The sequence below is a fragment of the Gorilla gorilla genome, chromosome 3 (assembly GCF_029281585.2).
Source record: "Gorilla gorilla gorilla isolate KB3781 chromosome 3, NHGRI_mGorGor1-v2.1_pri, whole genome shotgun sequence".
In the NCBI taxonomy this organism is placed as follows: domain Eukaryota; kingdom Metazoa; phylum Chordata; class Mammalia; order Primates; family Hominidae; genus Gorilla; species Gorilla gorilla.
The window spans coordinates 56,646,612-56,659,022 of NC_073227.2; the positions used below are offsets into that span (position 1 = coordinate 56,646,612).

General features: G+C 34.7%; 1 protein-coding gene across 10 annotated transcripts in view; it reads right to left on the reverse strand.

Moving 5' to 3' along the window:
• FRYL (FRY like transcription coactivator) overlaps positions 1–12,411 on the reverse strand; it is a 281,060-nt gene that overhangs the window by 139,266 nt on the left and 129,383 nt on the right. The window contains exons 4-5 of one of the 10 annotated variants that reach the window (XM_055385575.2): positions 8,829–8,898; positions 5,180–5,264 (exon numbers count right to left, since the gene is read on the reverse strand). The exons of 8 other annotated variants lie outside the window; for them this stretch is intronic. The gene's annotated coding sequence lies outside the window, so the exon portion shown is untranslated. The remainder of the gene's footprint in view (positions 1–5,179; positions 5,265–8,828; positions 8,899–12,411) is intronic. One more of the 10 variants, XM_055385574.2, reaches the window with a different exon arrangement.

Consider the following 12,411-nt stretch of genomic DNA (forward strand, 5'->3'; position numbering starts at 1 on the left):
AGCTGTGATGAAATCGACTAGAAAAACACCCACACCCCCAAACTGAAACAAGGACAAGGACATGAACAAGCAAGTTACAAACAATAAAATGGAGGAGGCCAATAATATTTAATTTCATTAATATTCTAAACACAAATAAAAATCAGGTAACATTTTTTCATCCATCAAAGTTGTCCCCCTCAACTTTATATTTCATCATAATGTTCAGCCTTGGTAAAGATACGTGAATTCTTTTCATTTTCTGCTAATAGGAGAGAAACAGGGATGATCACTCCAAGCAGAAGAAGAAAAGCTAGCTTCCATATAACTAGACTAACTTGGTATTACCTGACTGCTTGCATTAAATACCTTATAATGCTAAGTTGTAATATTTCTCTACATGCTAACCCAAAATTTCGAAAGATTTATGTAAGCCTATGAGAGAAGGAAGACATAACTGTTAATACAATTCTAAAGATTGCAATTCAAGCATTGAATTACAAACTGGAAAAACCCCATGTCGTATTAAACATACTTGGAATATAAATCTACTAAACTCTAACTGCTAATAATAAGAATAAACAGGACCTGAATAATTAAAATTTGGGAATCTAAAAGCTAGCATTCCTGCTCTGTCTCTTAGATAAAGCTCAAATAAAAACTAAATATCAGTATTTTTGGATGGCTTACACTCTCCATAGCACTGTATTTAGTATATTTAATAAAATAATTGTCTTTTTCATGCTGATGAGACTCCTAAACCATTATAAAATAAATTTAAATTCAGTCAAAAAGAAGAGGCAAGTGAGAAGAGAAATAATGTAAAACTCTTAACAATTAGGTGTGTTTGAGCTCATTACAGCAGCAGATCTCAGCTTTTTTCTGACTCTATTATGTTTTTACACACAACATTCTGAATAGTAACAGCCCTCAAAATACACACTAGTTCTCAACAATTGGGGTATTTCAAAATCCCTACAGGTAGATGTGGTCTAAAATAACCACACTGAAGTCTGTGGAAGCTGCCTCTAGCTTCCTCACCCCCAGAGGTCTTTAAGGATTTAAAAAAAAAATCTTTGGGCTACTACCTCACAGCCACAAACTTACATATGTACACACATATTATATGCATATATTTATGCACAGATTTATATAACAGAAATTTTTACATAACATACAATTGCTTAGTATTACAATAATTATTATTTATACACCATATTGGCTAATAATAAAAATTTTGATGATTACCTACAAAAGAAAAAGTAGAAGGTAAAGGCTTTGGAACATGAACAAAAGTAAAAAAATATCTGTGACTTTACAATGAGATACCATCTCACGCCAGTTAGAATGGCAATCATTAAAAAGTCAGGAAACAACAGATGCTGGAGAGGATGTGGAGAAACAGGAATGCTTTTAAGCTGTTGGTGGGAGTGTAAATTAGTTCAACCATTGTGGAAGACAGTATGGCAATTCCTCAAGGATCTGGAACCAGAAATAACATTTGACTCAGCAATCTCATTACTGGGTATATACCCAAAGGATTATAAATCATTCTACTATAAAGACACAGGCACACATGTGTTTATTGTGGCACTGTCCACAATAGCAAAGACTTGGAACCAACCCAAATGCCCATCAATGATAGACTGAGTAAAGAAAATGTGGCACACATACACCATGGAATACTATGCAGCCATAAAAAGGATGTGTTCATGTCCTTTGCGGGGATATGGATGAAGCTGGAAAACATCATTCTCAGCAAACTAACACAAGAACAGAAAACCAAACACCGTATGTTCTCACTCATAAGTGGGAGTTGAATAATTGAGAACAAAGGGACACAGGGAGGGGAACATCACACACTGGGGCCTGTTGTGGGGTGGGAGGCTAAGGGAGGGATAGCATTAGGAGAAATACCTAATGTAGATGACGGGTTGATGGGTGCAGCAAACCAACATGGCATGTGTATACCTATGTAACAAACCTGCATGTTCTGCACATGTATCCCAGAACTTAAAGTATAATAAAAAAAAATCTGACTTCAAAAAGCAAACACAAAATTTTTAGTTTAGAAAGCAGGTCTACCCCCCAAGTTAATTCGTGTGTTATCAACAAGCATATTCTGAAGTTTATATGGAAAGGCAAATAACCCAGAACAGCCAGCACAATATTGAAGGAGAAGAAAAATGTCAGAGGACTGACAGGACGTGACTTCAAAAAAGTAATCAAGACAGTATGGTACTGATTAAAGAATAGACTAACTGATCAATGGTATAGAATAGAGAGCCCAGAAATAGACCCACACAAATACTATCAACTGATCTTTGACAAGGTAGCAAAGGCAATTCAATGAAGAAAGGAGACATTGCCACAAATAGTACTGGAATAACTAGAAATCCACATGTTAAAAAAAAAAAATCTAGATACAGAACTTACACCTTCTGCAAAAATTAACTGAAAATGGATCATAGATCTAGATGTGAAATGCAAAACTATTAAACCCCTAGAAGATAGGAGAAAATCTAAGTGATCTTGGGTTTGGAGGGTGACTTTTTAGATAAACATCAAAACCATGATCCAGGGAAAAAAATTATTAAAATGAAGCCTCGAGCTCTGCAAGACACTATTAAGGGCATGAAAAGACAAGCCACAGATTGGGAGAAAAAAATTGCAAAATACATACTTGATATAAGACTGGTATACAAAATACATAAAGAACTCTTAAAACTCAACCACCAGAAAACAAATAACACAAGTAAAAAATGAGCACCAGATTTAATACACCTTACCAGAAGAAGATGTACAGATGGCAAATAAGCATATGAAAAGATGTGCAACCTCATATGTCTTCAGGGAATTGAAAATTAAAACAACAATGATACACTACTACATGCTGATTAGAATGACTAATGTCCAAAACTGACAACAGCAAATGCGGGTGAGGATGTGGAGCAACAAGGACTGTCATTAATTACTGATGGGAATGCAAAATACTACAGACACTTTAAAAGATATTTTGGTTATTTTTTTTCAAAACTAAACATATTCTTACCACATGATCAGGAAACATGCTCCCTGGTATTTACCCACAGGAGCTGAAGACGTACGTCCACAAAAAACCTGCACATGGTTGCTTATAGCAGCTTTATTCATAATTGTTAAAACTTGGAAGCAACCAAAATGTCATTCAGTAGGTGAATGGATAAATAAACTGTGATATATTCACACAATGAAATATTATTCAATGCTAAAAAGAAATGAGCTATCAAGCTATGTAAAGACATGAAGGAATCTTAAGTGTGTATTTCTAAGTGAAAGAAGCCAATCTAAAAAGGCTATATACTGTATGACTGCAACTATATGACATTCTGGAAAAGACTGTAGAGTCAATAAAATGATCAGTGATTACAAGGGCTTGGGAGAAGGGAGCAACGAATAGGTAGAACACAGAATTTTTAGGGCAGTGAAACTCCTCTGTAGTATAGTATATGGTGGATACATGTCATTATACATCTGTCAAAACCTACAGAATGTGCAACCCAAAGAGTTAACTGGAATGTAAACTTTAGTTAATAATAATGTTTCAATATTGTTTCATCAATGGTAACAAACATACCACACTAAAAGGAAGAAACTGGGAGTGGAGAGAGGGTATGCGAGAACTCTCTACTTTCTACTCAAGTTTTCTGTAAACCCGAAATTATGCTAAAAAATAAAGCTGATTAATTTACAAAAGAAAAGCCAAAGAAAAGAATAACAAGCCTATCCTATCCCTGTCAGCCAGAACCAAAGTGCCTGGGAAGAGTGAAAATAAAAAATAGCTCAAGCTGGAGCTTAAAACAATAACATACTTGGATCACACTCAAAGACGGGAAACAGTTTATAAGTCAATTAAAAGGAAAATGTCAAAAACACTAATCAGCTTATATGGTAGACAGATTAAAAGTAGTAAACAGAAAAAGCAAAATCAGTATTGGGGAATAATAGCAAATAGCAAATTTCAACTTCTGGTGAGGCCAGTTGAATTGGTGACAGTACCAGACCTTTCAACTACCTATCCAGAGGAAAACTGTACATTTGAAAGCAACTAATGTGAAGAGGAAAAAAGGAAATATAAGTAATGTGTATGCTGTGTGTGTTGAGAGGTGTAATCAGAAAATATCATTTGATGCACAGATACAGCTTATCAAGAGCAGAGAGTGGGCTTTAGAAGGCAAGGATACCTCAAAATTCCTCCATGTTAGTGAAAAGCATACCAGATGCTGTTTGTTTCCAATGGGAACAAAATATAATTTAATATATAAAATATTATCTTTTTAGTCTAACAAATCTATTCTTATTTCAAGTAACATGCTGGTAAATGGCTCTCTTAAAAACAAAAGAAAACAAAAGGCAGGGGAGAGGGTCCCAATTTGTAGCCTTTGCCAATATCCTTGGTATAAATATTCACACCCCAGAGGCTCTTAAGCCACTAATGGCTTAACGACTGGCTTGTAGGAATTAGATCCAGAACATCACTCCTAATTATAGTGCATTTATGATGAAAAAACTGACTCCAAATGAAAGCTACTGTCATGTGGGAGTGGCAGCACTGGAACACAAACTTGCATCCTGGTTGCTAAGAACTTTCCCATCAATAACTTTATTTCTTCCATAATTACCAAATGCGGATGGATCCTTCTCTCATTTAAAGGTCCAAATTCTTATCATACTGTTTGCTTAAAATAAATATTTCCCAAATCTAATATTTTGGTTATATCTTCTAATTCATTTGCATAAAAAGAGCAAAAAAAGTTTCCCCATTTTGATTAACTACTTACCTATATTTTAACTCTTTTTAAGTTCGCTTTATTTGTTCCATTTAAATTTGTCATCCAATTGTAACTTATTTGAGCTACTGATATGAAATAAAGACTTTTTCTTTTTTCCTCAATATTTAATCAATTCTCTTGGGTTCATTTACTGAAATTCTGTCACTGGTTTTACTCACTATCATAAACTAAATCCATACTCAAATATGCTTTTCTGGGCTTTCTATTCTGCTCATTAAAAATCTGTGTTTGTGTTAGTACCAGACTTTTTATTGTTACAGCTGTATAATAGGTTTTATTATTTGTAGAGACAAATATTCCTATGTATTCACCATCTTCAGCTATTGTCACTCATACTTTCAAGCTTATGCATGCCTTCACAAACTTACTTGAAAAAAACTTGACATCTTTATATTATAAAACTTCTTGTCTAGTATCTGACACACCTCCATTAACTCGTCTTCTTTTGTGTACCTAGAGAAAAAAAATGTATACTTTCCTTCAGAGGAGAGATCTAATTCTTATTAATTCTATTCCCAAATACTTTATGTTTCTATTTTGTGCAAATGAAATCATTTTCCCTCACTATCCAGTTCAATGTTTTTGCTTCTGGTTCCATTTTAATGGACAGAAAAATTATTACTTCTGCTTGTTCTTTGGACAGCTGTCCCTAAAATGTTTATTTATCCTAAACTATTCCTATTGAAAAGAGTTTCTAAACATAGAAGTCCTATGACATCTTTGGCATATGTCCAATGTTTTTTACTTGAAGTCTACTACAGAAATATCACTTATTATAAAGCTCAAGAAAAATGACCTATCATCCAAATAATCCATTATTCACTCAGCTATAGTTTCCTTGAGGTTATTATTTTCTTGTGCTTTTTTGGTAATCTTTGGGAGCTCAACTAAGAAACTATTCTAAAAACCTAGAGATAATGAGGTATTTTAAAAAATGTGCATGGACCTGGGAGCCAGAAGACAAGGGCTCCAGACTTGACTTGGCTACTCATGATGGTTATAATCTTGGTCAAATTTAACCTCTTTTGCTTCCCTTCTAGCAAATGAACAAGCTGAATTATATTGCTACCATGAGTATGTGTAAGAAGCAACAAGAATGTTGTTTTCATTTTTGTTCTCCACTCTTCCCCTGATGTAAATATTCACTGCCAGTGAAAAAGCTATTGTGGCTGACTTTTCTCCTCTAGCTGGAAATGGACCTGCGAATCAACACAAAATAGTCCTGTAAACACCAGAATCCTGCAGGACCTCATCCAGCAAACATACCTGGACCCAGGGACTGGGGGAGGTTGACAACTACATAGAGATGTGTAGCCCTTTTCTCTGACTGCTATGAAGCTGAGCAGAATCGAAATAGATGGGCTGAGTCCTCTGTAGCTTAGAGGGTGAGATGATGACAAAAGACAAGAAGGAAATGGGCTCCCTCCTACTATCTTAACAGGCTGTTAACTGCTGCTAACTTAGGCTGCTTTCCCTTCCATCACTCTTGGGATTACTTCTTAAAAGACGGTAGCAGTCTGACCTACATTCAAGTAGCAAACAAAGTAATATAACTGTATACCTAAAGGTATCCAGCAGCCAGAGACAAAGAAAACAAATAAAATATTTAACAAACATCAGCAGCAAATAATATAGGCTGCAAAACAAACCTATTTCGATTAAAAACAGAAACTGAAGTGCTGATTTTTGCCTTGCTATTCAACACCATCCTGGAGATTATAAGTAAATGCAATAATATTAAAAAATTAAATCATTGTTACAAATATTAAAAAAGATATGAAACTTTATTAACTAGCAACAATCACCTAGAAATAGAAAATGATTTTAAAAAAACTTCTATTCACAAAAATAAAATCGGTAGAAATAAATTTAATAAGAAAAGCATAGGACTTCATACAGAGGAAAGGACAAGTGCTTCCTAATATAAAAGAAGACATAAAAGAAGATCTGAACGTGTGGAAAGACGTAGTCATAGATGGAAGGATTTATCATAAGTGTCAATTTTCATAAAATTAATATATTAATTAGCACAGCTCCAACTAAAAAATTTTTTTTTTGACATGGAGTTGCGCTCTTATTGTCCAGGCTGGAGTGCAATAGCAGGATCTCGGCTCACTGCAACCTCTGCCTCCCAGGATCAAGCGATTCTTCTGCCTCAGCCTCCCAAGTAGCTGGGATTACAGGCATGCGCCACCATGCTGGCTAATTTTGTATTTTTAGTAGAGACAGGGTTTCCCCGTGTTGGTCAGGCTGATCTCGAACTCCCGACCTCAGGTGATCTGCCTGCCTCAGCCTCCCAAAGTGCTGGGATTACAGGCGTTAGCCACCGCGCCTGGCCAGCCAACTAAAATTTTGATACTGTTTTGTCTAGGTTTATTGGATAGATCTATATTACAGTATACATGGAAGAATAAACACTCAAGAAAAGCCAAAAAAATTACTTTAAAAAATACAAAGAATATTATTTGAAATTAACTATAATCAGAACATAACTATAATCAAGACATATATCAGAACATAATATGATTGTATCAGAACATAATATAACAATAATCAACTCAGTAGACATAAGTGTAGATAAATCAGATAATTGTAAAAAAAAAAAAAAAGTACCCCCTGCATTCCAGGGTAAGAATTCACATGGGCAAAATTAGAAGGGAAAAGATTATCTAGTAAAAATGTTGAAACAGCTGGCCATTCATCTAAAGAAAAAATAAATATACTATACTCAAAAACCAAAGTCCATCAGATTCCAAACCTGACTGGATAAAACAAACAAACAAAAAAAAACCAATGTCCAGATGGACATGAAGTTAAAAATTCATTTTTCAAAACCTTAGAAGAAATTAGGAATCCTCTTATATAATCAAGGGGTGAAAAGACCTGTAACCTAGAGAGCAAACCCAAAATTATATATTTTTTAAAGATAAATGCATTTAACCAAATACAAATTTAAAATATTTAGGATAAATGATACCATAAACAAGACAAAGTTGGAGAAATATTTATAATGTAGATGACAGAAAATATAAAACATTCAAAGAGCTCTTACAAAATAATAAGAAAAAGACAACACAATAAAGAAAAGGGGCCAAAAGATATACATAAGCAATTCAACATAACAGCAAGTCTAAAAAGCCAACAGGCATATGAAAAAATGTTCAAACAGTGTACCCAGAAAATGCAAATTAAACCAGCAGTGAGCTTTCATTTTATATATATATATATATGTATCAGACTGGCAAATACTAAAAAGAATGCATATATCACCTACTGCAGGTAAGGTACAGGGAAATGAAACACTTAACACAGCGCTGATAAAAAGGTAATGCCCAGTTAAGTACAGCGCTGTGGGGAAGGTGTTCTTACAAAGGATAAATATTCTGGCCCCTAGAACAGGGCATAAATTTCTTCGATCTTCAGGCTCTCTGTGCAACCTTCTGATAATAATTTAGCTTTGTATGAGCTTATCCCACAAGAATGGCAAAGGATGGGCTGCCAACTCCAGCATTAATATCCACTTGGCATATTTCTCATTGTAAATTAGTAAACTGGCAAACATATAAGAATTTGTCTGTCATATTCTTTATGATGATTCCACTCCCAGAAAAGATTTCATATATACTCTCAGCATTCTGACAATGCTAAGCTTTCTGACTTGACCCTGAACTTTGCTGGCCATCTCTGGCCATACCTTAAGTCAGAATCAAAATCTTTGGAGTGGGGCCCAGGTATGTGTATGTTTTTGAAAGCTCCCCAGGCTAATTCTAATATGCAGCCAGGTTTTGCCTTACCCTATTCTTCTAAAATGGAACAGTTGGCTCTATACAATAATTTTACTTAAAGTTGATTGTGATCATTAAAAAGTTTCAAAAGCACCATAAATAAGGAAACCTGTAATTATAATACCACAAATAATAGCCATCAAGTAGTTCTATTCCAACCACACTAAAGCCCTACACATCAAATCATGGCAATACAATGCCCTTGCACTCTACGTAAAAACACACTACTAACCTTATCTTCAACGATATTACTAAGGCTATGTTACTGGAATCATCTTCTTATTTTCTTCCATATAGTCTCCCTATAATAAAATTTACTCATTAAGATATTGTTCCAAAATCATGTAAAGCTTATTTTAAAGAAAAAAGGATCGACTTAATGTATCAAATGTAAGTCTGTATTTGTTATATCGTTATTATATTGCATGATAATGGATATTAATAATTCATTCCTCATTTTTATGAATGCCTTGACTAACTACTTTCTGTATCATATATCAATAATGTAACTGAAAATACAGCTTATAAAACAATTCACAAGATTTTCTATGACATTTACAAGTCATTACCTTCTGGGAAGAACAGGTCTGACAATTAGGAAATTCTCTTCTACAGCCTTCCCTATTCAAATGAATTTCTCTTTAATTATCTTTCTGTAAAAACCCTTAAAACTTTAATCATTTAGCAAAATTTTAAAAATTGGAAAATAGCATGCTTAATGAAAACCAACTAATAGATCTAAAATCGTCAAAAATGCCATCAAATAGGCAGTGTCCTGTGGTATCACATATCAACAGACTAGGAAGAATAACCAAAAAGACATGACCCATTCTCATCCTGCAAAAGGCTAGCAAACTTGTCTTATCAATGTGACAATGCAACTGCAAACAGTTACTTCCAGAAAAGAAGACTAAGAGTTTGACCAGTAGTGGAATAGGCCAGAACCCAGTGATTTGAGACTCTGGCACAGGCTATGCCTATAATAGGCAAGATAGCTGTCAGGTATCATATTTAAAATATTAAGCAATCAGTACAGAGGGGCTATCAGAAGAGCTACAGCCAGGATGCCTAATGACTGAATACCAGCATTGTTGGAGGTCATACGGCATCTAATTATGGAGGCAGAAGACGGTACCTAGAGAATATGATAACAGGTAAAAAGCACCAGGGAGGTCCCGGAGAACAGCAGATGTTATCCTGGCAAACAGCTGAATAATGCAAAGTCTATGAACAGGAAATATATAGACACACAGCTAGGGAGGTGGGTTTAATCATCAAAAAGGTATGTCAGCAGAACTTCATTCTCTTCAAGATCAGAGCAGGGTTCTACATTTGAAGGAAATGGAATACCAAAGTTTGATAAGGAATGGCTCAGGAAAGAAGAGATACCAATAATTACAGATGGAGGCTTTGACACAAGAATGGGTAGCCGAGATACTACAACTGAAGAACAAAGTCAGATCCAAATTTGTAGTGAGGTTGGGCTGATGGTAAGTCACTTGAACTAATGAACTAGGGGTGTCCCAAACTCCCCATCTTAGCACAGGATAGGACCCAGGGCCTGCTATAAGACTGAGTCTATACATGAGTACTACAGCAGGTACAGAGAAAGGTCATGACAGATATGTTAATAAAATAGAGGGTCAAATTTAACACAGGTATTATTCTGGCCTGTTTGCGTATTCTCAGTCACCTGGCCCATTTGGATACTCTCAGTCACCTATGAATATTTTGACCATCTATGTTGGATTTTCTTGATTTTGAATCTTATTAGTAAACTATGTATTTAATATTTATCAATAAAATTTTAAAGCAAATTGTGAAACCCAAATACTTAATGAGTCCGATAATCAGCTGTACTTCTCACAACACTAACTGTTTAGTCTCGAAAATCAAATGTCTCCTTTCTCAAATGAGGTGAACCTAGCTTAAGAAGTTAGAATTAAAAAAACAAACAAAAAAAAGATACAGCAGGCCCATGACTCTAAATCCAATGACACCTGGAGCTAGAAATCCCACTTTTCAGGGACCATCATGAAAAGTTCACGTTGTTTACTTAATAGTACAATGAGTTGGCTTTCTTAGGATCCACTTCTCAAAGCAGACAAATTTATCTGAGGGATGATAAGAGTATTCTGACAATAAGCAATAGGTGATTCTTTTCCACTATGACCAACATTAACTCTCAACAGATACATTTCTGAAACTGATGTCAATGAGAATGTAACTGACCCTACAAAATTAGTTGTGCAAACAGCTAGTTAAAAATTTCCGTTATCTCCTGTACCTAACCCAAGACCTATTTTTCCTACCTCTTAAATACTTCCCATCCCTATGAATGTTTTGTAAAGTGCTTAGAAGAGTACCTACACATGTCGTAGGTATTATATACTTGTTTGCTAAATAAATAACATTTCTTCCATTTGTTTAACCTTTATCTCACATATAGTCTATTTCAATAGCATCCTAACTTGTCTCCTGGCACCACCCCAAAGACAGAAACTTGATGAAATCACCCCAATCACTGTCGCAAAGCCCATCAATGGTTACCTATTTATTTTAGGATTAAGACCAAAATCCATAACAAGGTTTTTGCTATTCTACATGGTCTAGTCCTTGCTTAACTTTCCAGCTTCATTCCCACCATGCTCTCCATAGCTCTCTGCTCCAGCCAAACCGGCCATTCCCTCCAGCTTCTAGCACTTGATATCCCTTGTGCCCACCCACCTATCTCCCAAACTGTTAACTATTTCTTCCTTCAGATCTTGCTAAAGTATCACTTGATCAGGGAAGCCTCCAATTAAAATATGAAGGAGTAGAGAAAGTTAGCTAAAGAGTTTGGGTGTGAGATTTTCTGGGGGGTGAGGGAGTGTTCTTAGTGTTCTTTTGCTTATCTGAGCCCCAATTTACTACTCTATAAAACAGCAATTTATCAACTGAAGAATGGATAAACAAATTGTGATATATCCATCCAATGGAACATTATTCAATACATGTTATGACATAAATGAACCTTGGAAATACAGTTAAATGTAAGAACCCTGTCACAGAAGAACACCCATTGTATGATTCCAAGTATATGAAATGTCCAGAATAGACAAATCCGTAGTGACAGAAAGTAGAATAATGAGTATGAGGTTTCTTTTTTAGATGATGAAAACGTTCTGCAATTAGATACTGGTGATAATTGTACAATTTTGGAATACACTAAAAACCACCAAATTGAATACTTAATGAATTTTATAGTATGTGAATCTCACAATAAAGCTGCTACTTTGAAAAACAGCAATAATATTCCTCTTGAGATTTTCATGCTGATGGTTACAAGAGATTTAATGTATGTGCATATAATGTGAGTATACACAGATACGTGTGCAAAGACATACGATAGGTACTTACCACAATACGAGACCTATAAATACTTCAACAAATGGTATTATTTCAATCAAATAACACAGATTTTAACTGAAATTTAGATGAATGTATAATGTGCTTTTTGGGGTTGGCTTTTACTATTTTTACAATCCAAAAAAAGTCTGAGTATTAAAAACAATTTATGAACTTTTCTCATTGTGCAAAAATGCAAGTAATCTATGCAAATACAGTTTCTTAACATACCATATCTTATTCACATTTTAACTTATAAAATTACGGTTTAAGAAGGTCAATCTATTTTATGTCTGTGATAAAAACTAAATTCTTTGACACACCAGCTCTCATAAAAGTATGTATGCAAAATAAATTCTATAAATTAATATGCTTACAAGAGGTATTATATGGACAGCAAATGCATCTGTGATCTTAGCATTACATGA